The sequence below is a fragment of the Diadema antillarum genome, unplaced genomic scaffold (assembly GCF_040938485.1).
Source record: "Diadema antillarum isolate AM-2024a unplaced genomic scaffold, OU_Dant_1.0 seq00000472_RagTag, whole genome shotgun sequence".
Lineage (NCBI taxonomy): Eukaryota > Metazoa > Echinodermata > Echinoidea > Diadematoida > Diadematidae > Diadema > Diadema antillarum.
Genome location: NW_027271440.1, coordinates 1,882,262 through 1,888,168, shown reverse-complemented (window position 1 = coordinate 1,888,168; position 5,907 = coordinate 1,882,262).

Genomic DNA, 5,907 nt, shown 5'->3' with positions numbered 1-5,907 from the left:
GCTTGTGAGATATACCCCAAAGGTATCAATTCCTTCTTCGGGGGAGACTTGCTCCGCTCACCCAACTCACACCTTCTGATACTCGTACGCACCTCATCAGCTGTAATTCCTGGCTTGTAAAACCTAGCCTATATACTCAGCTAACATCTTTTTCAGCCCATATTGTTATCCATCCCTTGGACCAGCATGCACCTCGGCTACACGTAGGCATTGTTCTGGAGTTTCAATGGCAATACAACATGCCTCCACAGAGATTTCCTTTACTCTGCCTCCCAATGTCTACTCATGCAATACGCCCTTATGCACTTCCAGCTGTTCCCGCCGGGACCAATATGTCTTGGCTGACATCAACATGTGCGAAATGCCTGACCACTCTGGTCACATCTGATTGTCTTCCTTGGCTTCTACAAGCCACCCCTCCATGTCATCTTCTACCGGAACATCTCTTTAGCACTTGTATACGGCCACCACAGAGAAAATTTGGCTGCTATACCCCTGACCATCTGCCTGCTCACCTTTACTTGGTGATATAAGACTGTCAGTATCTCTAGTATGCTTTACCATTTACTCTTGGCCGCTCTGTCTCTGGCGTTACTTGGATAGCCCATCCAAATTGCCATGTTCTTCCCAGGTCAAAATTGCATTCTAATGTTATACTCAGCTATGTTGCATTTATTTCAGGATTCTTGTCGTTTTCTTGTAAGGTCTTTCCTCAAATCTTCCATAATAAGAAGTGATTACTCGGCAGTCTTACCAACTCACTGTATGAGTCATGCTGCACACGAAGGGTGTCATATACTACATGCTGGCTCTCAGTGCCCTTCCTTGAAGACTTGCTGTCAGAAATGTTGCTGCTTGGAAGTCATTCCAGCCGTTAACTTTGATACAAGCCTTAAAGTGCGGCTTGTATTCGTTCCAAGATGACTCACCATTATATCTATCTGGTACTAGTAATGGTCTCTGATGCACTCCTGGGTATGGTGTGTGGGGTAGAGGTACGCCGACATCACTGACATGGTATCCATGTGCTTGCCCATAACCCACTGGAGATGATTGGTTGCTCTGTCTCTGCATTGGGGTGTGTTCTGCTGTATTGCTAGCTGGCATGTTCCTGTTTCCTGGAATCAGGGGCCCTGCATTCACTGTGTTTGCCACTATCGGTGTCGACATGCCAAATGTCATGCTCGGCCTTGGGTGTGTTGCAAAATTTGGTCCCTGATTTATTGGTGTCTGGGTTGGTGGTTCCATCGACATGTAGCCTGTCTCATTCACCTGTTTACGCTGAGGCAACTTGAATCTAATTTCAGAATCGACTTCACGAAATTTCTGTGGAAATTCCTTTGCTCAAGTTGGAGTTTCTCTTGTGCAGAGATTTGCCTGAGAGTTACTAGCATCCTCCTGTCGTTCCATTCTTGGATCTTCTACTCGAGCCATTTCCCACTCGAGTAGTTCCTTGTCCATCCTAGAACGGCTAAGTGCCTCCCTCAGTTTCGCAATCTCTCTCTCTACCTCCAGTACCCTTTCTTCAGGACTTTCCATTTTCGTTGTTTGCAGAGTCAGTCTTTATTTCAACCCAAAACCATCAGACCGCCAGAATTTTCAAATAATTGGTCAGAAACTATTACATGCGGAAACAGCCATAAATCATGATGAAATGCATCACTGTCTGAGCTTATCACAGTTCTCTGAATTTGTTATGGTCTTATTTCCAGACTCAACACAAACAACACTTTCTCATGTGTTCATCCTCATTGAGCCATTGTTTTTCATCTATCTGTGTATCAGTAAACTGATCTGATATCTCTGCAGATATAACCCAATACAGGCTACCATTCCCTTTGAATTACTCAGTACCACCTGAAGTACTACAACATATTCAGTGCATGCTCACGACTCACATAGGCCTACGAGCATGGTGCACTCACGAACGAACTTGCGAGCAAGTCCAACTCACGAGCAGGTTATACTCACGAGCACACTATCAACTCATAACTCATGAGCAACACTAACTCATGAGCAACACTAACTCACCAACACGAGCATATGCTATGCTTTACGTGTACTTGTCAGGTACATGCTTACGGGTCACACTTGCTTGTGAATTTTGTATAGCATTCAGTGTCTGAGCTATTTCTGGGTGCATCAGTTCTGAGCACCAATGCTTTTCACTGTACCGTAGTGCAACTCATTGTTATACAGCCTGTATCACATCATGACATGCATTGATTGAAGGCTTTCAATTACGTTTCAACTTCACTTCTGAGCAACGAGTGCTTCATATCTGAGTTGAAAATTATGTTTCAACATCACCTCTGAGCAACTATTGCTTCATATCTGAGTTGAAAATTATGTTTCAACATCACCTCTGAGCAACTATTGCTTCATATCTGAGTTGAAATATACTCGCTCTTATTGCAAGGATAGACTCATGAGTGAGAGCGACTCAAATGCCGGCCAGATCCCACCGCTGCCACCATTTGTAACAAATTTTGCCTCTTTGTTATTACTGAGTATTTTCATCCACTCAATCGGGATACTCGCCAAAGTATATGGCTGGCAGGCACCTCAGCTCATCGTTCACTCATTCATGGTCACCTCACACCCTCGCTCATCAGAGCAACCACCAACAATGAGCACCCACTACATGCACTTATTATGTAGGCCAAGACATCACAAAATGAGTCAACAGTCAGGGTACATACCGTTCCGATGTGTTTAATCAAGGAGGATCAACTCCAATACAGCTGCAGTGTATGTCGATTCAAGTACAGAGCATAGCAAGAGAGAAGTACAGTAAACAGTATTGCAGCCAAAACAGCACCGTGGCAGGATCAGGGAGGTGAGACAACTCACCTCCCTGCACCTCCCTGGCAGGATTCAGTCTTCACCCCACTGCAATCCCCGGACAAACTCATCAACAACTGCCAAGACAAGTGCACATCACTAAACTTTATACTGACCTGACACTGGGTCAGGCACACACACACTCATGACCTGTGTACTTTAACACATGACCTATGCCTACAGTACAGTACACACTCCAGTGCACACTCCAGTGCACAACCCTGGACTGATCCATTACAGTGAGAGGGGTGCTCTAGGCAATTTTGTGACAATAGATGGCGCAATCGACTCTAATAATCTGAATCTGCTCAGGTGCCGGAGGGTGCCGGAAACTACGGCACTGAAACCCGCGCTCAGAGTTGACTTTAATTGAATTACTGAAACTGCACTGGTCTGACACTCGAGACACAGTGAACAGTTCCAGTTTATTTTCATATTTCACTTCACATCTGTACATGTACTAAACAAAAGAAAAAAAAACAAACAAGCAATTAAGAGGACACAAAATAAATATGATATAAAGTTGGTCATGACAAGAAAGTGTGTCAGCATTGTTATGTAGGCTACATAAAAGACAATTTTCTTTAACATGTGAAATATGAAGGAACCGCAAAAACAAAGCTTGTGATTGCGGGTTCCGTAAAAAAGTAGCAATGTAAATTCGTTTTGCAATGGAGATAGGACACAAAGAACCAATAACGGAACTATATGACAGCTAATATATAACAAGGTACAAAGGGCAGAAGAAGTAAAAGAAAAGAGAAACAAAGGTAAAAGAGAGAAAAGAAAGAGAATAAAGCCGAATGCCCACTGTGCGATCCGCGCCTGCGATCTGGCGCGAGTTGATAGCGCCGCCATTAAAGGTTTTCCCATCCATTTTCGCACATTTGTCATTCAATTTCAAATATTTATTACTAGTATTCAATTTCGTCCCGAGAAGCACGTGGAACGCAAATCCTAACTTCAATTTCGTCAATTGTCATTGTAATTCGTTTTTCGTCAAACATTTTCGAAGACATAGCATTCAAAATCGTCAATTGTCATTCAAATTCATCCCTCCCGCTGACGGATCGCAGAATGTGAAGATCAAATTCGTTTTTGTTCACACAATTTCATGAATTTTTCATTCAAATTAGCCAGATGTTGTCGTATAATGCGAGACGGTACGTCTGTTTGTATCAGTGTGTACTCGGATTGCTCGTGAATGTGTCTGTATCTGTGGTTCTGTGTGTGTGTGTGGGGGGGGGGGGGACACTTGTGCGTATGTTAACTCCTGAATGTAAAATGTGAACGGTTACAGAAAAATAGAATACATGAATGACTGGGAAATCACACCGGATAGAGATATGAGACGAATATGAATGAAAATTTAAAGAAAATGATTGACAAAAGACGAAATCGATCCTGCTGTTTTGAGTGCTGCGAGTGAGACGAATTTGAACTGTAAATGACGAAAATGTATGCCAAATGACTAAAATGGACTTTATTTGAAAATGAACGACGAAAGACGAATTTGAAAGTAAGATTGGCTTATTCCCGACATCCCGAGACGAAATTGAAGTAAAAAATTTGTGAAATTGAATGAAAAAAGTTTGAAAATGAATGGGAAAACCTATATTAGATTCGCGCCATACATGTACTAGGTGTTTAAAAAAACATTTTCCACTTTTGATCATTAATAGTTCAAAAACTATTAATTCGATAAAACTGTCATTGATATGAGTAATAGCTGAATAGTGTACAATTTTGTTGAAGGTAATTTGAATGTGAAAGCATAAATCAGTTTCATTTAATCTTTAATTGATTTTGAAGTAACGTTTCAGATTTTGGTCAAACTTTAACCCTCTATACAAAAATTGAACTTTGCACAGGAACCAATGATGTGTATGTGAGTGTGTGCTGACAATGGCCCTGAACAATGGACATGCCTGAACCACCAGTTGACTAGGCGTGCAGTCTCACGCTCCAGGCACATGAATGCTTAATCAATAATTCATGTGGATTGCCCTGGGCACTGCTAGTCTGAATTCATGCACGGGAAAGGGTAAAATGCATGCACATGGAAAAAGTAAGCACATGTTTCAATGTGCTTGCAAACACCACATTTCATTCCAGCTGGCAATCATTTTCAAATTTTGCTTCACATATCACTAAATTGGGGATATAAATAAGCATAAATGATCTAAAGTTCTTCATTTTAATACAACTGTCTACTAATAGTCTGACAAATTTTTCGCTTTTTCGATAAAAAGAGATCATTTTTGGTAAAGAGTTAAGCAACATTTTTCATTGGAACGATTTGTTTCACAGTAGATTTATCTAAGGCTCTATATACACAGTGTATACTCTAATTGATTTTCTTTGCTTGCTGTCACCATGTTTACGACAGAACAGAATGTATTCATTGTAATTTCGTTTTTCAGAAGTAGGGAGAGCACTGTCGCGACTCAACGACAGTATCGGTAGGCGTTTGACTTTACACAGATACTGCCAGAGGCTGAATAAAGACTAGTTGTGATAGTGGAGTTTCTCATGAATAAATACTGTGCGTGTTTATACAGGAGCCTCTCGCATCGGCGCGCATGAGCCGTTATTTTACCTCCCGCATGAGCGCTTATTTCCCGTGTTTATACAGAAGTCAAAATACCGGCTCATGCGAGCCGATGCGAGCCGATGCGAGCGGACCTCAGCTGAACCGGACCTCTCGAATTTTGGAGTCAAGCATAGGTCACGTTCGCAGTGCAATTTATTGCATGATGGGAAAAAATGAAAAAAAATCAAGATGGCACCGGCAAAGTCATCAGGACCACCAAGCTTGAAGGTCATTCTTGTAACGTTCCTCTTGACAGCCACCCGGCCAAATGATCAATTGAAATCCAGGTTTTCAGTAAGAAGGAGAAGACGTGGTTCGATCATGACAGATACTAAAATACGCGCTTTCCGGTTACCTCTCGAATTTCGGTTGTCTGTATAAACACACAGCAAAATACGCGAGGCTCCTCTCGCATCGGCCACCTCAAAAGGTGGCGGACGGAACCTCTCGCATGAGCCTGCATTTGGCGG